The sequence below is a fragment of the Macaca thibetana genome, chromosome 14 (assembly GCF_024542745.1).
Source record: "Macaca thibetana thibetana isolate TM-01 chromosome 14, ASM2454274v1, whole genome shotgun sequence".
Taxonomy (NCBI): domain Eukaryota; kingdom Metazoa; phylum Chordata; class Mammalia; order Primates; family Cercopithecidae; genus Macaca; species Macaca thibetana.
The window spans coordinates 2,468,339-2,492,594 of record NC_065591.1 but is presented as its reverse complement, the minus strand read 5'-3'; the positions used below and the strand labels follow the sequence as shown (position 1 = coordinate 2,492,594).

The following is a 24,256-nucleotide window of genomic DNA, read 5'->3' as shown; positions in this document are numbered from 1 at the left end:
GAGGTCAGGAGTTCGAGACCAGCCTGAGCAACATGGAAAAACTCCACCTCTACTAAAAATATGAAATTAGCTGGGCATGGTGGTGCATGCCTCTAATTCCAGGTACTCAGGAGGCTGAGGCAGGAGAATCACTTGAACCCGGGAGGCAGAGGCTGCAATGAGCCGAGATTACACCATTGCACTCCAGCCTGGGCAACAAGAGCGAAACTCCATCTGAAAAAAAAAAAAAAAAAAAAAAAAAAAAAGAAAGAAAGAAAGAAAGAAAGAAAGAAAGAAAGAAAGAAAAGATGAATGAACTTATGTCCTTTGCAGCAACATGGATGCAGCTAGAGACCACTATCTTAAGCAAATTAATGCAAGAACAGAAAACCAAATACTGCATGTTAAACACTGAGTAAACATGAACATAAAGATGATCAACAGACACTGGGGACTACTTGGGGGAGGAACAGAGAGGTGGGCTGAAAAACTACCTACTGGGTACTATGCTCACTACCTGGGTGATAGGCTTATCCACACCCCAAACCTCAGCATCATGCAATATACTCAATATACCCATCATGCAACGTACAAACCTGTACCTATACCCTCTAAATCAAAAATAAAAGTTAAAAAAAAAAAAAAACCCTCCAACAAAGAAAAGCCCAGAACCAGATAGCTTCATGGCTGAATACTACCCAATATTCAAATAATACTAATACTTGTTAAACTCTTCCCAAAAAAATGGAGCTAAACGGAATACTTCCTAACACATTTTATGAGGCTAGCATCACCTTGATACCCAGGTGAGACAAAGGCATCACCGGAAAGGAAACTGTAAGCCAATATAACCCTAGAATACTGATGCAAAAATCCTTAATAAAATATTAGCAGACTAAATTTAACAACACAGCAAAAAGATTATACATCATCTCCATGTGGAATTAATCCCTGGCATGCAAGTCTGGTTTAATATACATGTGGCAATCAATGTGATATACACTAATAGACTGAAAGATGAAAACCACATGATCATCTCAATTGACACACAGAAAGCATTTGATGAAGTTGGACATCCTTTCTTGATAAATTCTAACAGTTCAGGTATAGAAGGAACACTCCTCAATATAATGAATGCCATTTATGAAAAGCCCACAGCTAACATTATAATCAATGAGGGAAAACAAAAGCTCTTCCACTATGATCCAGTACAAGGCAAGGATGCCCACTCTAGCTGCTTCTACTCAATGTAGTACTGGAAGTACTAGCAAGACCAAACAGACAAGAAAAAGAAATGAAAGGCATTCAAATCAGAAAGAAGTAATATTATCTCTATTTGAAGATGACGTGATCCTACATATAGAAAACCCCAAAGACTCTGCTAAAGAAACCTGTTAGAACTAATAAATGAGTTCAGTAAAGTTGTAGAATATAAATCAATATAAAAAAGTAGTTGCATTTCTATACACAAATAATGACCTGGCCAAAAAAGAAATCAAGAAAACAATCCCATTTATGATAGCATAAAAAAAATGCTTAGGAATAAATTTAGCCAAGAAGATGAAAGACCTGTACACTGAAAACTATGAGTCATTGATGAAAGAAATTAAACAAGATACAAATAGATGGAAAGATATCCCATGCTCATGAATCTGAATAATATTGTTAAAATGTCAATAATATCCAAAGCAATATACAGATTGAATAAAATCTCTATCAAAATCCCATGGAAAATTTTTTTAAATTCTGAAGTTCGTATGGAATATCAAGAACCTTTACTAGCCAATGAAATTCTGAAAATTCTGTTCTGAAAAACAAAGTTGGAGACATCATACTTTCTGGTTTATTTTACAAAACTATTGATCAAACAGTATGGTCCTGGCATGAAAAACAAACATGTAGACCAGTGGAACAGAATAGAGAGCCAAGAAAGAAATTCAAAGATATACGATCAACCAATTCTCCACAAGAACATGAAGAAAACAACACAGAAAGGATAGTCTCGCTCATAAATGATGTTAGGAAACCCAGTTTTGTGTCTTGTCCAAACCATGGCCCGCAGACCACATGTAGCCCAGGATGGCTTTAATGAGGCCCAACACAAATTTGTAAACTTTCTTAAAACATTGAATTTTTTTTTTTTTTTTTTGCATTTATTTTAGCCAATCAGCTGTTGTTATTGTTAGCGTATTTTATGTGTGGCCCAAGACAATTGTTCTTACAATGTGGCCCAGGGAAGCCAAAAGATTGGATATCACTGCCTTACACCATAAATAAAAATAAACTCAAAATGGATAAAAGACCTAAGCATAAGACCAAAACCCAAAACCAGAAGAAAACAGAAGGGAAAAGCTCGACATGGCTCTGGCAGTGATTTTTTGGAGATCACACCAAAAGCTCAGGCTACAAAAACAAATAATTGGTATACCGTCAAACTAAAAAACTTCTGCACAGGAATGGAAACAGTCAACAAAATGAAAAGGTAACCTATGGATTCGAAGAAAATATTTGCAAACCATGTATCTTATAAGGGGATAATATCCAAAATTTATAAGGAATGCATACAACTCAATAGCAAGAAAACAGATAACCCAATTAAAAAATGGGCAATGGACCTGAGTAGACATTTTTGCAAAGAAGTTATAAAAATGGCAAACACATATATGAAAAGACATTTAATATCATTAATCATCAGGGAAATGCAAATCAAAATTACCATGAGATATCACCTCACACCCATTAGGATAGCTATTAAGTGTTGGCTAGGGTTAGGGAACTCTTGTACAGTGTTGGTGGGACTGTAGATTGGTGTAGCCATAATGAAAAACAGAATGGTGACTCCTAAAGGAATTGAAAATATACCATCATCCGACCCAGTAATCCCTCTTCCTGGGTATATTCCTAAAGAAAATGAAATCGCCACCTCGTAAAGATATCTGCACTCTTATATTCATTGTGGCATTATACGCATGAGTCACAATATATAAACTTAAGTGTCCTTTGATGGATGAATAAACTGTGGTGTATATGTGTGTGTATATGTGTACAATGGGATATTATTCCGCATTAAAAAAGAAGGAAATCCTGCCACTTGCCATATGGATGAAACTGGAAGACATTATGCTAAGTTAAATAAGCCAAATACAAATGAAAGTTTTAAATAATCTCACTTATATGTAGAATCTTAAAAAGAAAAAAGTCAAATATACAGAGATAGAATAAAATAGTTGTTACCGTGGGCAAGGTGTGGTGAAAGAAAATGGAAAGATGTAGGTCAAAGGATACAAAGTAGCAGATATATAGGATAAACAAGTCTAGAGATCTAATGTATAACATGAGAATAGTTAATAGTGTATTGCATTTGGAATTTTTGTCAATTGAGTAGATTATAGCTTTTCTCACTTATACACACAAAAGAATAACTGTGAGATGATGGATATATTAATTTGCATCACTATGTTAGTGATTTAACTGTATGTTTTATACACTAAATATGCATATTTTTAAAATTAAAAAAAAACAAAAACCACAAGATAATGTACAGCCAGACAAAAGCCCAATAAGAAAAGAGAGGACTTGAACAATACTATAAACCAACTAGACCTACAAACAAATATGGACATTCCACTTAACTACACATTCTTCTTAAGTGCACATGGAACATTCCCCAGGAGGGATGATACGTTAGGCCACAAAAAAGTCTCAATAAATTTAAAAATAAAGAAATCACATGAAATATCTTCTCTAACTACAATATAGTGAGGCCAGAAATCTGTAACAGAAGAAAAATCTAAAAATTAACAAATTCATGGAAATAAAACTACACACTCTTTAAAAATTATTATGTCAAAGAAGACATCAGAATGAAAATTATAAAATACTTTCAAAAAGTGAAAATGAAGACACAACATACTCAAACTTATGGGATGTAGTGAAAGAAGTGCTTAGAGGAAAAATTATAGCTGTGAATGCCCACACTGAAAAAGAAGGAGGATCAATAACCTAATATTATACCTTATGTAACTAGAAAAAGAAGAACGAACTAAACCTAAAGTTAAAAGAGAGAATGAAATAATATGTATGAGAGTGGAGATAACTGAATTCGAGATTAAATACACAACAGAGATAATTTAACAAAACCAAAAGTTGCTTATTTTTGAAAAGATCAAAGTTGAAAACCTTTAACTAGAATTAGTAAGAAAAAATTAGAGAAGTTGCACATATCTAAAATCATAAACAAAAGTAGGAACACAACAGAAAAAAACAAAAATAAGAAAAAAAGTGGGAACAATATAACCTTATGGAAATAAAAAGTGTGATAAGAGAATAGTATGAATAACTGTATACCAACAAATTATATAACCTACATAAAATGGACAAATTCACAAAATACTAATATAAAAAAGAAATTGAAATTATGAGCAGACCCATAACAAGTAGAAAGTTTGAATCAGTAACCAAAAACCTTCCAATGAAGAAAATGCTATGACCAGATGGCATCACTGTTGAATTATACCAAACACTTGAAGAATTAACTCAAACTCTTCCAAAGAACAGAGGAGGAGAAAACACTTTGCAATACATTCTATGAGGCCAGTATTACATGGATTCCAAAGCCAGACAAATATACCACAAGAAAAGAAAAACTAGATACTAAAATATTTTATTTAACAAAGTACTAGTAAGCCAAATTCAGCAGCATATTAAAAAGGATTATATACCATGACCACATGGAATTTATCTCAGGAATGCAAGGGTGGTTCAGTACAAGAGTATCAATCAGTGTAATACACCACATTAATAAAATGAAGAAAAAAAACCCCATGTGATCATTTCAATTGACTCAGAACAAGCATTTGACAAAATTCAACAACCTTTCAGGATAAAAACATGGAACTTTCAAAATGTGTTAAAGAGGATTTGTGAAAAATCCACAGCTAATATACTTAATGAGAAAAAAACTGAAAAATTTCTCCCATAACCAAAAATAAGATATGGCTATATGCTTTACCCAGTGCTACTGAACAATGTACTGAAAGTTTTAGCCATGACAATTAGGCAGATAAATAAACAAACAGGTAAATGAATAGCATCCAAATTGGAAAGGAAGCAGTAAAACTCTTTATTCAATAATGACATCTTATATCTAGAAAATCTCAAAGAATCCACAAACTAGTAGAGCTAATAAACAAGTCCATCAAAATTGCAGGGTATATGTTCAACATTTATTTAAAAAAATCATTTGTGCCTCTATATACCAGGAATGAACAGCCCAAGAAGGAAGTCAGTTTTTAAAATTCTACTTATAATAGCATCAAAAAGAGTAAAATAGCTGGGAATAAATTAAACCAAGAAGGTGAAAGACTTCTGCACTAAAGACTACAAAACACTGTTGACAAAAATTAAAGAAGACCTAAATAAATAGAACTATACATCCTGTGTTCACAGATTGGAAGATTTAATATTGTTAAGTTGACAATATTACCCAGTGATCTACAGATTCAATGCAACCCCTATCAAAATCCCAAGGGCCTTTTTATTTGCAGAAATTTAAAAACTGATTTTACAATGTAAATGGAATTTTTCCAGGGCCCTAAATAATCTAAAATCAATTGAAAAAGAACAAAGTTGGAAGACTCAGGCCTGCCATTTTCAAAACTTTTACAAAGCTGCAGTAATCAAAATAATGTGGTACTGACACATTGTGGTCTCTAGGACACAAGGATGGACATATAGACCAATGGAATATAATAGAGAACATAGAAATAAACACATATATGGTCAATTCATTTTCAACAAATGTGTCAAGAAATCAGTGGAAAGAGTAGTCTTTTAACAGATGGTGCTGGGGCAACTGGATCCTCATATATCAAAGAATGAAGTTGGACCCATACCTCATAGCATATAAAAATTATCTCAAAATGGATCAGAGACCAAAAAATAAGAGTTAAAGGCATAAATTCCTTAGTAGAAAACATGAGTAAATCTTTATGACTTGAGATTGGAAATAAATTCTTAGAAATGGCACAGAGAACACAACATTGTAAATGTACTAAGTGACACTGAATTGTATATTTTGAAATGTTATTTAAAAAAATTTAAAGGGTGCATAGAAGACTAAAAAGCAGCACAGACAGAATTATCACCAGAAAAATAAGGCTCAACATTAAATGTCAACATGGAGAACACATGTCAGAAATAGACAGCCCAGAGCAGCAACTATAGTGGAGGCTCTTGCGAATGACTAAGATTTGAGGTGGCAGCCTCAGAGAATCACTTCTTGGGGGTAGATTCGATTGATAGAGTAGATGTATCTCTCAGAGACATGGTAGGAAAGCCAAAGAATGGTGAGCATAGCTGCCATTTAGAAACTACCTACACATGCAAGCATAACAGATTGGTTGAAAGGTTATAGTACAGACACACTAAGGAATACTATGCAACTTTAGCAATAAAATGAGAAAGATCTCTGTGAATGGATATTGAGTGATTTCTAGGAGATGTTAGGTGAGAAAAGCAAAATTCAAAAGAGCATATATAGAATAGTACTTTTTTGAGAAATGAGAAAATTATCATGTCTCATAAAGAACACACACACACACAAACTATAAACTAGAAAACACTGAAACTAGTTACCTATAAGGGGTAGGGGGAATTAGGATGGAAGAGAGATGGATGAGAGGAAGATTTCTCTCAGTAGCTCCTTTTGTTTAGTATTGACTTTTGGAAGTATGTTAATGTTATATGTATTTTAAAAATAAAATGAACAAGATAGGGACCACTTCTGAGATGGTGGAATGAGCACCTTGGTATAACCACTCCCTGAAAAGCAATGATAAAACTGGACAAAACTGTCAAAAACAACCATTTAAGAAGTCTGGAAATCAACCAAAGAAATATAAAAATTGAAAAGTGCTAATTAAATAAAAAAAAAATTAAACCTTCCTAAGAATAGCAGGGTTTGTTCTGATTTAACATGGGGCTGCCATCTCCCCACCCAAGCTCAGGGGCACAGTAGATTTAAGGACCAGCAACCAAGAAGGCTCATCTGATGTTGAATTCCACAGAAAACCCTATGCACTATGTCAAGCAACAGCGATTTCAGTGGCAAATAATTGGAGGCAGCCAACATCACAGCAACCTAATGTTCCAATACTGGTTGGGCAAGCGACAGATTAAGAAAAATTTTAAAAGGAAGTCTGGAGATATGGAAGATTGTACATTCTCACAGGAGAGATCAGAGAGGTTTCCTGCTATCTACTTATCCTTGGCTGACTGTGAGACCTTTTGAAAACAGACAGTAAAATACAGGACAGAGTTGTAAAGTGCCTGAACTTTGAATGTCCCAACCCACACATAGATCCCCTCAGCAGAGGGTGGAAGATTCACTGGCTCAAGATGTTTAAACAAATGTCTGACTAATCATGGTTTAACCACTAGGTTATGCTGATCCAGGGGTGACACCAATGAAGCCGGGCTTACAAAACAAACATAAGAGTTAAAACAAACAAAACTGAGCAGAGACACCAGTGGCTGCACATTGCAGGAGAACACAGACGCTGCAGAATCCATGCAGAGAAGGCATAAACAAGTCAACAAACAAACGAGCAACAGAAATCATCCCTGGTTAGGGAGAAGAATTAGAATCCAGTTTCTATGATATATTATCTAAAATAAGTTTTTAACAAAAAAATATTATGAGATATGCAAAGAAACAGAAAATTGTGACCCTTAAACAAGAATAATGAGCAGTAAATAGGAATTATCTCTGAGGGGCCCCAAATGTTAGGGCGTGATTTCAAAATAAGTATCATAACTATGTTCAAAGAACCAAAAGAAACCACATTAAAGAATGAAAGTGTGATGACAAAGACTCATCAAATAGATAATATCAATAAAGAGATAGAAATGATAAAGTAAACCAAATAGAAGTTCTGTAGTTGTGAAATATAATAACTTAGATGAAAAACTCACTAGTGGGGCTAAGCAAATTTGACCTGGCAGAAGAATCAGTGAACTTGAACATGGATCCATAAAGATAATTCAGACTGTAGAAAGAAAAATAATGAAGAAAAATGAAGAGACACCCATTGGATACCATAATATAGTGGTCCCTAACCTTTTTGGCACGAGGGAACAGTTTTGTGGAAGACAATTTTTCCACAGCCAGCTGGGGGAGGCTTTAGTTAGATTCTCATAAGGAGTGCACAACCTAGATCCCTCACATGCTCAGTTCACAATAGGATGTGCTCTCCTGTGAGAATCTAATGCCATCACTGATCCGACAGGAGGCGGAGCTCAGGCAGTAATGCTTGCTTGCCCACTGCTTACCTCCTGCTGTGTGGCCCAGTTTCTAATAGGCCACAGACTGGTACCAGTCCATGGCCCTAGGGTTGGGGAACCCCGTCCTAACAGGATATGTAACAATGTATGTGTAATTAAGTTGTAATATACATGTAATTAAGAGTAGAAAACATATGTGGAATTAAAGAGTAACAACATATGTGTTAATAAGAGTACTCAGAAGGAGAGAAGAGAAAAGGGCAGACAAAAATATTTGAGTAGATTATTAACCTGAAGCAGATTGTTTTCACTTAAGTTGCTTATTGTAACCTCCAGATTACACTTTCAAAATAGGGGACCCTTCCCCCCCTTCCCAGCGCCGCTGGGCCTGCAGGTCTCTGTTGAGCCGCGGACGTGGGTCTCAGTTCCGCAGGATGGGGTTTGTTAAAGTTGTTAAGAATAAGGCCTACTTTAAGAGATACCAAGTGAAATTTAGAAGACGACGAGAGGGTAAAACTGATTACTGTGCTCACAAACGCTTGGTGATACAGGATAAAAATAAATACAACACACCCAAATACAGGATGATAGTTCGTGTAACAAACAGAGATATCATTTGTCAGATTGCTTATGCCTGTATAGAGGGGGATATGATAGTCTGTGCAGCATATGCCCACGAACTGCCAAAATATGGTGGGAAGGTTGGCCTGACAAATTATGCTGCAGCATATCATACTAGCCTGCTGCTGGCCCGCAGGCTTCTCAATAGTTTTGGCATGGACAAGATCTATGAAGGCCAAGTGGAGGTGACTGGCGATGAATACAACGTGGAAAGCATTGATGGTCAGCCAGGTGCCTTCACCTGCTATTTGGATGCAGGCCTTGCCAGAACTACCACTGGCAATAAAGTTTTCGGCGCCCTGAAGGGAGCTGTGGATGGAGGCTTGTCTATCCCTCATGGTACCAAACGATTTCCTGGTTATGATTCTGAAAGCAAGGAATTTAATGCGGAAGTACACCAGAAGCACATCATGGGCCAGAATGCTGCAGATTGCATGCACTACTTAATGAAAGAAGATGAAGATGCTTACAAGAAACAGTTCTCTCAATACATAAAGAACAGCATAACTCCAGACATGATGGAGGAGATGTATAAGAAAGCTCATGCTGCAATATGAGAGAATCCAGTCTATGAAAAGAAGCCCAAGAAAGAAGTTTAAAAGAAGAGGTGGAACCGTCCCAAAATGTCCCTTGCTCGGAAGAAGGATCCGGTAGCTCAAAAGAAGGCAAGCTTCCTCAGAGCTCAGGAGCGGGCTGCTGAGAGCTAAACCAAACAATTTTCTATGATGATTTTTCAGATACAGGCAATAAACTTATGGACAGAAAAAAAAAAAAAATGAATGGGGGAAATAAACCAATAAAGGAATTAAAATGGTACTCTAGAACATATCTATTCAACATGCAGAAGGCAGTAAAGGAGGAAGAGAGGAACAAAAGTGATATGAGACATATAGAAAATAAATAACAACATGGTAGATATAAATCCTTCAGCATCAATAATTATATTACATATAAGTGAATTAAAAACTCAATAAAGGGCAGAGATTGCCAGACTGCCTTAAAAGCAGGATCCAAATATATATGGTCTGCAAGAGTCACACTTTAGATTCAAAGACATAGTTGAAAGTAAAATGGTGGAAAAAGATGACATGCAAACAGTAATAAGAAAGCTAGAGTGACTGTACTAAAATCAGACAAAATTGGCTAAGTGCAGTGGCTCACACCTGTAATCCCAGCATTCTGGGAGGCTGAAGCAGACAGAACACTCGAGGTCAGGAGTTCAAGACCACCCTGGCCAACATGGTGAAACCCTGTCTCTACTAAAAATTAGCTGGGCATGATGGCAGATGCCTATAGTCCCAGCTACTTGGGATGCTGAGGCAGGAGAACCACTTGAATCCGGGAGGCGGAGGTTGCAGTGAGCCAAAATCACGCTACTGCACTCCAGCTTGGGCGACAGAGTGAGACTCCATCTCAAAAATAAAATAAAATAAATAAAATCAGACAAAATAGACTTTAAAAACAAGCCGCGTTATTAGAGATATTGAGAAACATTTTACAATGTTTACAAGAGAGAAAATTTAACAGGAAGAAATAGAAATCATAAAAATCATAAATAAAAATTTATAACAGCTAAAAACACAGCCCTAAAGTATATGAAATAAAACTGTCAGAACTGAAGAGAGAAACAGGCAATTCAACAATAATAGACAATTTAACAATAATAGTACGAACTCTTTCATATCCTTGTTGATTTTCTGTCTTCTTGTTCTATCAGTTATTCAGAGTGGGGTACTGAACTATTACCCAACCACTACTGTTGGATGAAGTGGTGGGAGGTGAGGCTATGTGGCACTCTGCTTAATATCCTCCCCTGTTCTGGTGTCAGGGAGACAAATGTGGAGCTGACTTTTCGTCAGAAACAGTGGTACCCAGAAAGTAGTAGGGTAACATATCCGAAGTGCTCAAAGTAAAAAAAAAAAAAAAAAAAAAAAAAAAAAAGAAAAAAAGTTGACCAAGAATACTGTATCCAGAAAAGTTTCTTTCAAAAATAAGGCAAAATAAAAACATTTCTAGATAAACAAAAACAGAATTTCTTGTTAGCAGACCAGCTTTGTAAGAACTACTAGAGGAAGTTCTTCAGGAAAAAGCAAGTGCTCCTAGTAAGTTCACATATATCCAAAAGCAAAGAACAAGGAGGTAAATAGGAGCAAAGCTGTTCTAGAGTAAGGAAATGCCACCAGTTGGTAACTCAAATCCATAAAAACTAAAAAAGTAGATCAAACATATGATATAAGGAGGTTAATAAAACAGAAACTAGGAATATATACTTGCTCTCCTTTCAGCTTCTTTAAAGATGTATCATTATACAATATGATTATAATAGTGCATAATGAAGATGTAATATATGTAACAATACCACAAAAGTGGTAAAACTGAATAAACTCATACAGGAATAACTTCTATATCTCACCAGGATTAATATAAATATGAAGTAAATTTTGAGACAATACATAAGGTAAGCCCTAGAGAAAACACTAATAACAAATAGAATATTGAAGAATCATAAATGAAAATTTATATTAGAAAATATTCACTAGATGGAAAAGAAAGCAGCAAAGGAGAAATAGAGGAACAAGAAATAGTACATAGAAAAGACAAAAAGTAAAACTGAGGATGTAAATATAACTATATCAGTAATAACATTAAATGTGAATGGATTACACAATCTAATCAAAGGCAGGAATTGTCAGACTGGATTTGAAAAACAGGATCCATCTGTGTTCCATCTATATGAGGCATACTTTAGATGAAAACTGCCGACTGAAAGTAAAAGGATGGAAAAATATATATCATGTAAGCAGCAACCATAAGTAACTTGAAGTGCTATAATAAAGTCAAAGGAGACTTTAAGAATGTTACTGAAGTTAAATGTGAATATCTCATAATAAAATGTCAGTTCATGAGAAGATATGATTATAAACATATATTCACTAGAACTAAAACATATGAAGCAAAAACTGACAGAACTGAACAGAGAAATAGTCAGTTCAACAATAGCAGTTGGAGACTTCAACACTCCACTTTCAATAATGTGTAGTAGAAGAAAGAAGATCAATAAGGAAATAGAAGATATGAGCAACACCATAAACCAACTAGATTCAAAAGGTAATTATAGAGGACTTCACCCAACAACCAACATTGAATATACAGTATTTTCAAGTGCACATGAAGCATTCCCCAAGAAGGACCGTATGCTAAGTCACGAAACAAACCTCCATAAATTTAAAAGGATTGAAATAATACAAGGTGTTTTTTTCTGAATATAATGGAATAAAAGTAGAACCCAGTAGCAAAGAAATTAGGGAAACATACACATGTGGAAATTAAACAACACTACATTCTTAAATAATCAATGGGTGAAAGAATTCACAAGGGAAATTAAACGTGCTTTGAGATTAATGAAAATGAGGATACAACATAACAGAACTTATGGGATACATTTAAAGCAGTGCAGAGATGGAATTTTATAGCTATGAATGCCTGTATCAAAAAATAAGGCTTCAAATTAATAAGCGAACTCCCCACCTCAGGAAACTAGAGAAAGAAGAGCAAACTAAACCTAAAGCAAGTAGGAAAAAAAACAAAATAATAAATATTAGAGTAGAAATAAAATATGGAATATAAAAATAATAAAGTCAACAAATCCAAAACTTTGTTCTTTGAAAAGATCAGCAAAATTAACAAACCTTTGATAGATTGGTAAGAGAGAGGGAGAAGGAGAAGAAAGGGAGAAAGGGGGAGGAGGAAAGAGAGAGGGGGAAGTGCATGAGGCGACGGAGGAGAGAGAAAAATCACTAAAATTGAAAATGAATGGAAGTTTTACAAATTAAAGGAAAAAAAAAGAGGCTAGCTGCAGTGGCTCACCCCTGTTATCCCAGCACTTTGGGAGGCCAAGGCAGGAGAATTGCTTGTGGCCAGGAGTTCAAGAATAGCCTGCGCAACAAAGCAAGACCCTATCTCTACAAAATATTTTTTGAAAAACAGCTGGTGTTGTGGTGCACACCTATCATAAGGTAAGGGGCAAGGATCACTTGAGACTAAATCAAGGTTACAGTGAGCTATGATTACACCACTCTATTCCAGCCTGAGCAACAGAGAGAGACTCTGTTTCTGAAAAAGAAAAGGAAAAAGGAATGAATGAGGGAAGTATACTACCAACCTGACAGAAATAAAAAGGATTATGAAGGAATACTATGAACAATTTTGTGCCAATAAATTACACAACTTAGATGAAATGGACAAATACCTAGAAAGATGAAAACTGACTAAGAAATAAGCAGAAAATGTGAATGGATCTATAACAAGTTAAAGAGATTGAATTAGTTATCAGAACACTAGTCAAAAAGAAAAGCCCAAGAGGGCCAGGTGGCCAAATATCTAAAGAATATAAATTCTTTATGAACTCTTCCAACAACAACAACAACAACAAAAAAAAAAAAAATAGAAGAGGAGGAAAAATTTTCCAATACATTCTTTGAGTCCAGTATCACCCTGACACTAAAATCAGACAAAAACATGAAAAGAGAACTTATAAAATTTATTTTACCCATTTTAGGTATATAGTTCTGTGGCATTAGGTAAATCCACGCTATTGTGCTTTATTCTTGATGTTGTAAATGGGATTGTTTTCTTAATTATATTTTCAGATTGTTTTTGACAGTGTATAGAAATACTATTGATTTTTGTATCTCGTTACAATAACTGTGATGAAAATGATGTAAAAGCCTCAAACCCTCAACAAAATACTAGCAAGTAAAATCAAGCAATGTTTAAAAAGGATTACACATTATAACCAAATGGGACTTATTTCAGGAATGCAAGGTTGAATTAACATCTGAAAATCAATTAATGTAATGCACCATTATCAATAGAATAAAAGACAAAACACCACGATTTCTGTCAGTCTGTTCAGACTGTTATAACAAAATACCACGAACTGGTGGCTTATAAACACAGAAATTAATTTTTTTTGCAATTTTACAGGCTTGGAAGTTCAAGGTCAAGGCACTGGCAGATTCAGCGTCTGGTGAGGACCCACTTTCTGGTTCATGAACAGTTGTCTTCTTGTGTCCTCATATGATGGAAGAAAAAAAGGAGCTCACTGAGGTCTCTTTTACGAGGGCACTAATCCCTTCCATGAGGTCTCCACCCTCATGACCTAACCACTTCCCAAAGGCCTCACTTCCTAATACCAACATTGGGGGTTAGGATTTCAACATATACATTGTGAGGAAACACACATTCCGTCTATAGCAATTAACGATAGAATAAAAGACACAGAAAAGCATTTGGGTGATAAAATTCAATACCCTTCCATGATGGGAGAAAAAGCCGTACTCAGTATACTAGGAATAGAAGGGAACATCTTCAACCTGATAAAGGGCATCTATTAAAAATCACAGTTAATATCATACTTAACAGCAATGACTGAATGTTTCCCCATTAAGATCAGGAACCAGACAAAGAGATCTGCTCTTTCCACTTCTATTCTACATTTACTGAGTGTTCTATCCAGGACAATTTGGGAAGAGAAAGAATCCAGACTGGAAAGAAGTAAAACTACTTGGAGATGGCATAATCTTTGTGTTAGTTCAGTTTTGCATTACTATAAAGGTACACCCAAGGCTGGGTAATTTATAAAGAATATTTTAATTGGCTCACAGTTCTTCAGGCTATACAAGAAATACGGCACCAGCACCTGCTCCTGGTGAGGGCCTCAAGAAGCTTACAATCATGGCGAAAGGCAGAGGGGCAGGCATATCACATGGCAAGAGCAGGAGCAAGGTGGAGGGAGGTGGCAGGTTCTTTAAACAACCAGCTCTTAGCATAAACTACCACAGTAAGAACTCGCTGATTACCATGGGGATGGTACCAAGCCATTCATGAGGGCTCCATGCATGATCCAAACACCTCCCACCAGACCCCGCCTCCAACATTGGGAATCATTTTAATATGAGATTTGGAAGGACCAAACATCCAAACCATATCACTGTTGTATACAGAAAACCCCAAGGAATCCATTGTGAAACAATGATAACTAATGAGTTCAGTAAGGTTGCAGGAGACAAAATCAGTATACAAACATCAATTGTGTTTCTACACACTGTCAAAAAACAATCTGAAAATATAATTAAGAAAACAACTCCATGTACAACAACCTGAAAAAAGAGTAAAGCACAACCGTGCAAATTTACCTAATGCCACAAAACTATATACCTAAAATGGGTAAAATAGTAGATTTTATGTATATTTTTACCATATTAAAGAAAAATAAAATACCTTGGGAATAAATTTAACAAAAGAAGTACAAAATTTATCCTCTGAAAAATTACAAAACGCTGTTGAAAGAAAAGAAGATACAAATAAATGGAAAGACATTACATGCTCATAGACTAGAAGACTTAATATTGTTAAGATGGCAACACTCCCGGAATTGTGTTGATCTACAAATTTAACACAATCCTTACCAGAATCTCAGCTTACCAGAATCTCAGCTGGTTTCTTTGTAGAATAATAAACTGATGTTAAACTTCATATGAAAATGCAAAGGACCCGGAATAGCAACAATTTTGAAAAAGAAAAGTTGGAGGCTTCACACTTCCTGATCTCCAAAATGACTACAAAGCAACAGTATTCAAGAAAATGTGATACTGGCATGAGATAGATATATAGATCAAGGGAATAGAATCAGAGTGTTAAAATGGAGCCATACATCTATGGTCAATTGATTTTTGACAAGGATGCCAAGAACATTCAATGTGGAAAGAATAGTCAATCAAAACAATTGATATCCACATGAGAAAAATAAATTGGACCACTCCACATCATATACAAAAATTAACTCAAAGTGGATCAAAGACATAAATACATAACAGATAAAGCTATAAAATTCTTAGGGTAAACATAAGGGTAAATCTTTATGACCTTGGATTTGGCAGAGATTTCTTAGATATAACACCAAAGAACAAGGAACAACAACAAAAAAGTAGATACATTGGACTTCATAAAAGTTAAAAACTTTTGTGCTTCAAAAGACACCTTAAAGAAAGTGAAAAGACAACCTACAGATGGGAGGAAATATTTGCAAATAATTTATCCAATAGGGGACTTGTTACTGAATATATAAATAACTCTTACAACTCAAAAACAAAAAGACAAATATCCCAACTTAAAGAATGGATGAAGAATTGGAATAGACATTTCTTCAGTGATGACATATATATAGTCAATAAACACATGAAAAGATGCTCAACATGATTAGTCATAGGAAAATGTAAATCAAACCCAAAAGGAGGTACCAGTTAATAACCACTAAGATGGCTGTAATTGAAAAAAGATAATAGCAAGTATTGGTGAGGATGTGGAGAAATTGCACAGTGCTCATATGCTGGTGGTGAGAATGTAAAATGATGCACCCACTTTGGAAATAATTGGTCAGTTCTTCAAAGAGATAGTTATCGGCCGGGTGCTATGGCTCACACCTGTAATTCCAGCTCTTTGGGAGGCCGAGGCGGGTGGATCACAAGGTCAGGAGATCGAGACTATCTTGGACAGCATGGTGAAACCCCATCTCTACTAAAATACAAAAAATTAGCTGGGCATGGTGACACGTGCCTGTAATCCCAGCTATTTGGGAAGCTGAGAAAGGGGAATCGCTTGAACCCAGGAGGCGGAGGTTGCAGTGAGCTGAGATCGCACCACTGCTCTCCAGGTTGGCGACAGAGCAAGACTCCGTCTCAAAAAAAAAAAAAAAAAAAAAAAAAAAAAAAAAAAAAAAGAGTTATCATCTGACTCAGCTTTCCATTCCCATGTGTTTTCATAGCCCTTTCTTTTTTTTTTTTTTTTTTTTTTGAAACGGAGTCTTGCTCTGTTGCCCAGGCTGGAGTGCAGTGGCATGGTCTCAGCTCACTGCAACCTCTTCCTCCTGGGTTCAAGCAATTCTCCTGCCTGAGCCTCCCGAGTAGCAGGAATTACAGGCACTTGCCACCACGCCCAGCTAATTTTTGTATTTTTAGTAGAGATGGCGTTTCACCATGTTGGCCAGGCTGGTCTCAAACTCTTGACCTCAGGTGATCTACCTGCCTCGGCCTCCCAAAGTGTTGGGATTACAGGCGTGAGCCACCACCACACCCAGCCTTTCATATCACTTTCATGCCCAAGAGATATGAAGACACATGTCCACACAAAAACCCATATACACGTGTTCTAGAGGCATTTTTCCCAGTAGTCAAAACATGGAAACAATCTAAAATGCTTATCAACAAATGAATGGATAAACAAAATGTTTATTCATTGTATATCATATGATGGTAGATTATTCATTCATAAAAGAATGAAGCACAAGGACTGGATGCAGTGGCTCACACCTGTGGTCCCAGCAGGTTAGGAGGCCAAGGCGGGCAGATCACCTGAGGTCAGGAGTTCGAGACCAGCCTGGCTAACATGGCGAAACCCCGTCACTACTAAAAATACAAAAATTAGCCAGGCATGGTGGCATGTGCCTGTAATCCCAACTACTTGGGAGGCTGAGGCGGGTGAATTGCTTGAACCTGGGAGGCAGAGGTTGCAGTGAACCGGTATCACGCCACTGCACTCCAGCCTGGGCAACAGAGTGAGACTCTGTCTCGGGAAAAAAAAAAAAAGATGAAGTACGAACCTTGAAAACATGATGCTAAGTGAAAGCAACCAGTCACAAAGGACCATACATTGTATGATTCCATTTATATAAAATGTCCAGAATAGGCAAACCCATAGAGAGAAAGATTAGTTATTGCCTAGGGCTGAGGGGGGATGGAATAGTGGGTTTGGGGTGATATTTAAAAGGCACTGGGTTTCTTTTTGGAATGATGAAGATGGAGTGGCAGTTGCACAGCTCTGGGGATACACAGGCACACTTCACTTTATTGCACTTTGTGGATATTGTGTTTTTAAAAAATTAAATGTGTGTGGTAAGCCTGCATTGAGCAAGTCTATCAGTGCCATTTTTCCAACAACATATGCTCGCTTCATTCTGAGTCAGCATTTTTTAGCAATAAAGTGTTTTTCAATTAAGGTAGGCACATTGTTTTCTTAGACATGGGGCTATTGCACACTTAATAGACTACAATATAAACATAACTTTTTTTTTTTTTTTTTTTTGAGACGGAGTCTCGCTCTGCCGCCCAGGCTGGAGTGCAGTGGCCGGATCTCAGCTCACTGCAAGCTCCGCCTCCCGGGTTCACGCCATTCTCCTGCCTCAGCCTCCCGAGTAGTTGGGACTACAGGCGCCCGCCACCGCGCCCGGCTAGTTTTTTGTATTTTTTAGTAGAGACGGGGTTTCACCGTGTTAGCCAGGATGGTCTCGATCTCCTGACCTCGTGATCCGCCCGCCTCGGCCTCCCAAAGTGCTGGGATTACAGGCTTGAGCCACCGCGCCCGGCTAAACATAACTTTTATATGCAGTGGTAAACCAAAAAATTTGTGTGACTTGCTTTATTGCAATATTTGCTTTATTGCAGTGTACTGGAGCCGAACCACAATATCTCCGAGGTATGCCTATACTAAAAACCATTCAATCATATTCTTTAAATGGGTGAATTGTATGTATGTAAACTATTATCTCCATAAGGCTGTTAGAAAAAAGCTATAGGAGAAAATATTTGGGGTCCAGGGCCAAAGTCTTCTTAGACCTGACATCAGAAGTGCAATCCATAAGAAGGACACATTGAATCTCATCAAACTTTAAAATGTTTGCTCTATAAAGTACCTTGTTGAGATGATGACAATGAAAGCTACAATGAGTAAAATATTTGCACCCTGTTTCTGACTTAGTATAAGTATCTAGAATATATAAATATCTCCCAAAACTCAACAGTAACAAAAAGTCTAATTGGGAAATTGGAAAATGGTATCAATAAGAATTTCACTGAATAGAACATAAAAATGGCAAAGAGGCACATGTAAAGATGTTCAGTATCATCCTAATGAGGAAATGTACATGTAAACCGCAATGAGATCTCACTACACACCTATCTGAATGGATAAAATGAAAAACAGTGTGAACATCAAATATCAGCAAGAATGCAGAGAAACTACATCACTTAGACATTGCTGGCAGGAATGGGGAATGTGAAATGGTGCAGTCACTCTGGAAAATCAGTTTGGTAGTTTCTTATAAAACTAAACATGCAACTGCCATACAACTCAGCAGTTACCAGCGGCTTTTATCCCAAAGAAATAAAAACTTATGTTCACACAAGAACCTTACAAGAATATTCATGTCATCCTTATCAATGTATAAGGTTCCCATGGCTGCTGTAATACATTTCCACAAACTTAGTGGCTTAAAACAACACAAGCTTTTTTTTTTTTTTTTTTTTTTTTTTTTTTTTTACAGTTCTAGAGGCCAGAAGTCTGAAAAGAGTCTTAAGGGACTAAAAATCAAGGTGTCAGCAGGGCCGGTTCCTTCTGGAGGCTCCACTTCCCTTTCCTTGCCTTTTCTTCTGGAAGCTGCCTGCATTCCTTGGTTTGTGACCCCTTCCTCAAATCACATTGCCATTTCCTGCCCCTGCTTCCATGGCCACATAACCCTCTTTCTCTTCTATAGTCAAATATGCTTCTGCCTCCCTCTTATAAGGACCCTTGTGATTACACTGGACCCACTCAGACAATCCAGGATGATCTCTCCATCTCAAGGTCCTTCATTTAACACATCTGCAGAGTGCCCTTTGCCACAGAAGGCAATAGTCATAGGTTCCAGGAGTTAGGACCTGGCTACTTTGGGGGCCATTGTTCAGCCTACTATGATTTGTAATAGCCCAAACTGGAAATGACCCACATGTCCTTGGATGAGGGAATGGTTAAATAAACTGGGGTATATGTCCATATCATGAAATTCCACTCAGCACTACAATTTAGTGAACTGTCGCTATACAAAACATCTTGAATGAATCCAGAGAATGATGCTGAGCCAAAAGACCCAGTTTCTAAGATACTGTGTACGGTGTGATTCCATTTATATGGCATTTTTGAAAAGACAAAACTACAGAATCAGAGAACAGATGAGTGGTTGCCAGGGATTAGAGGAATAGGGTGGGAGAAAGTTGGTGTAAAAGGACAAACAATGGGAATCCTTGTGGTGATGGAAACACTCTGTATCTTGACTCTCACTGTTGACATCCTGGTTATCATATTGTGCTATGGTTTTAGAAGATGCTACCACTGAGGGAAACTAACTAAAGGGTGCATGAGATCCCTATTATTTCTTACCATTGTATGTGAATGTCTAAAAATAAAAAGCCTAAAAGTGTCATTTTTTAAAATGGGCAAAAGATCTGAATAAATATTTCATTAAAGAAGATATACAATTGAGCACCAAGCACATGGAAAAACGCTCAGCATCACTAGGAAAATGCAAATCACAACCACGATGAGGTAACCATTCCAACGGGACAGTATTTTTTTTTCTTTCTATACTTTCGTGGAAGAGGTGCTAGAGTTGGAAAATTATCATTTTTGCAACTACCACAATAAAGCCTGGTTTCCAAAAGCATTTAAATCTGGGGAGACTTTTTTTGATACGCAGCAGGGTATATGCATGGCCTTAAAGAATCTCCCCCAGATTTTCTATCGGTTGCAAGACAAAATATAGTAACCGTAAGGTAGAAAAGTGGATAATGCCTCAATTTGGTGATCAAAATAACATCTTCAATAAGGGGCAGATACACTGTGTGCCTCAGGATGTGGTACACTGAGAAGGACATCAGGTCACTTACAGAGTACACAACGTGGATCTAACCTGAGGAAACATCAAACTCCCCCAAGAAGTGGCAGGACTGTATCTTTCAAAAATATCAGTGTCATAACAAGAGAAAGAGACTAGAAATGCTCCAGATTAAAGAAGACTGAAGAGACACATCTAAAGGCAATACTGACCCTGAACTGGATCTTTCAGTGGAGGAAAAAATGCTACAAAGGACATTGTCGTGGCAACTGAGAAAATGGGAACATAGGCATTAAATTAGGTAAAAGTATTATATCGATGTTTAATTGCAGAAGTCAATAACTGTATTCTTGCTTTCAAAGATAATATCTTTATTTTTCAGAAATACACAGCAAAATGTTTAGGGGCAAAGGGCTGTGGAGTATGCAACTCACAGATGTTTCAGAAAAACGTGAATATAATGTAGAGAAAGGGGTTCAAATGATAAAGCGAATGTGGCAAAATGCAACAATTAGTAAACTGGTAAGTCTTAGTGAAGGGTATATAGGTGTTTTATATCTCATGCTTGTAATTTTTCTGTAGTTCAAAATTATTGCCAAATAAAGTTTGTTTTGTTTTAAGAAAGAATCCTGAGGGACAACCTTAGCCCAGCAGGTCACAACTGGGGGCAATTTTGCCCTCCAGGGGACATGTGGCAACATGTCAAGATGTTTTTGGTTGTCATAACTGAGGGAATGATGCTGCTGGCTTCCTGGTAGAGGCCAGAGATGCTGCTAAACATCTTACAATGGACAGGACTTCCTCCCTCAACAAAGACTTATCCGGTACTAGATGTCAATAGAGGTACAGTGGAGAAACTCTGCCCCACTTGGCTGACAACAAGTCAACTCTGCCAGGATGGGTGGGCAGGAATGCCGGCCCGGAAAGAGGAACCCTGCCTGTGGAATTCAAGGTCAGACAACCCAAGAAAAACAACCTGGCCACATCACTGAAATTAACATGCCTATTCCTGTGTCATGGGCTGAATTGTGTCCCACAAGATTTGCAATTGAAGCCCTAGTCTTTAATACCTCAGCATGTGACTCAGCATATTTGGAGACAGGACCTTTGAAAAGGTGATGAAGCTACAATGAGGCTGTTAGGGTGGCCCTAATCCAATGTGACGGGTGCCCTTAAAGAAAAGGATATTTGGACACACAGAGAAACACCGGGGTGCAAGTGCACAGAGCAACGACCATGTGATGACACAGGAAGAAGGCAGCCATCTGCAAGGCAAGGAGAGAGGCCTCAGGGAAAGCAACCTTGCTGACACCTTGATCTCAGACTTCTATCCTCCAGAATTGTGAGAAATAAATGTCTGCCGTCTAAGCCACCCAGCCTGTGGTATTTTTATTATGGCAGCCCTAGCAAACTAATACATTCTGGAAATTTATCACATAGAAATAAAAGTTCTGTACATAGAAACAGGTTCAAGAACCTATGTTCAGAAACAAAATGAATTTTAAGCAATAGAGAACATCACAGAATACGTACACCAAAGGAAATTAAGCAGAGATTATAAATTTTAGAATAGAATTGAAATAGAAATAAAATTCAATTAGAGATAGAATTAAATCAAAATAAAATTGTTCCAGCAGCCTTAGGGACATTTTTACTATTTTACTGATTGAGAAAAACAAGATGCAGAAACCAGGTATGATATGATCCCATGAGTTTGGAAAACAATGATAATGCCTTCATTATGTCACATGTATTTTATTTTATTGAATATTATGTGAACATCAGGAAAAATGTTAGACAACAAATCCTAGATTATCAACATAGGTAACAGAGAGGAGGGGAGCCCAAGCAAACATAAGAAAAAAGTTCCGTACTGAAACACATCTATTCCATTCTACTCATCTGTAAAGTTAAAGTGAATATTAGAAAGTAATACAATATTAAGGACACTAAAAGTAAGAATAGCCCCTAGATTTGTGGTACAAGTGTTTGGAAGGAGAGCAGAGCTGATCTGGTGTTGATAGAGCCTGGGGCCAATTTGGCAGTAGACATAGACACAAGACTGTTTGCTGCATATGGGCCCTGGGTGAGCACTTACATGTTCTAACTCACTCAGTCAAGACAGGAGTCCTGGGAGCAGGCACAGTTAGGATCCTGATTTCACAGATGTGGAAACTGAGGCACAGAGAATGCAGTAGCTTGCTTAGGGCCACGTAAGAAAATGGCAGAGCTGGGCTATGGCCCTAAGAAGGTTGGCCATATAGGCTATGCTCCAAACCACTCCATGAAACCCGCCACTCAAGTTTTAGAAACATAATTGTACAGGAAGGATTTAATTTTCCTGTATCAGAATTTGGCAGATGTATTAGGTTTTTTTTTTTTTTTTTTTTTTTTAAACTAAGGGCAGAGCAGACCTAAATGAGGCAATGAATAAACATATATATATATATGTATATATATATACACACACAATCCATCTCAATATACATTTTAGCTGTCCATGTATACAAATAAAACTTTGTGTCCTACAAATACAGAAAATATTTTCTGAGGTCTGAGGAGCATTTACAAAAATAATGGTCTTATTTACATACTTGGACACAAAATCTTCATTAAAAAAAAGTGGAGACTTCATGGGCTACATCCTTTCACTGTAAGCCTACTAAATTAGAAATAAATAACAGTGATAAAAATTTACTGCTTAAAAATTAAGAAGACATTAAAAGAACTCTAAAGAGAAAAATCAAAACACAAAATAAAAACTATCAAGAAAGCAATGAAAAGGAACATATTTCATAATCAGATCTATGTGTCACAGCTAAAGCTGCAATCAGAGGAAAATTTATAGCCTTTAAAACTGCCTTTAGTAGAAGAACTTCAAATAAATGAACTATGACTCTTAAGTAAAAGAAAACAGAGTTAGCCAAGAAAAGGGAATTAACAGCTATAAAAGCTTAGATTAATGAAATAGATAACAAAGAGTACAAAGATAGTTTTCTGATAATATAAATAAAATAGATAAATTTCTCATGTGCTTAAGAAAAAAGGAGAAAAACTACAAAAGTTCAGGCATAAAGGAAAAGAAAAACAAAGAGATGATAGAGACCATAAAATCACTAAAGGAAAAAATTAGTTGCTACCGAGTGGCAACACAATTGAAACACTTGAGGAAATTAAATAGGAGTGAATAAATCACTCCAAAAGATGCAATAAACTAATATATAACAACTTATCATAAAACAGACTAAAAAGAAATTACTAAAGATGTCCTATAAAACATGTATCAGGCCCAGATGGTTTTACAACTCGGTTCTATTTAACCTTTACAGAAAAGATAATCCCAATGTTCTTCAAACAGTTCCAAGACACAGAACAAGGCAGATAAAACTTTGTTTTGTAAACCATTGTATTTGCTCCCACATAATGGCAGATTTCATACTCTTCTGAAAGATGTACTGTTATTTCTAGGATCAGATATCAGGGATGGCCTGCACCAGTGATGAGAGTGCAGCTTCACAGTTTTGATGACTGTTTAATAGAGATATGCTACTTGAAGCAGACCTCCACTGATGGGCATGTTGGTGGTTTGCAATTATTTGCTATTTAACAATTGCAGAAATCAATATCCTAATGATGGATTATTTTGCAAATGTGTAAGATACGTGTAGA

At 36.6% G+C, this 24,256-nt stretch overlaps 1 protein-coding gene and 1 pseudogene across 4 annotated transcripts in view; one reads left to right on the top strand and one right to left on the bottom strand.

Moving 5' to 3' along the window:
* The window catches only part of KCNQ1 (potassium voltage-gated channel subfamily Q member 1), a 403,706-nt gene that overhangs the window by 226,033 nt on the left and 153,417 nt on the right, over positions 1-24,256 (bottom strand). The window lies entirely within an intron of this gene.
* Positions 280-12,291, top strand: LOC126936026 (60S ribosomal protein L5-like; annotated as a pseudogene). The gene has a single exon (XR_007719369.1). The product of XR_007719369.1 is annotated as a 60S ribosomal protein L5-like (transcript).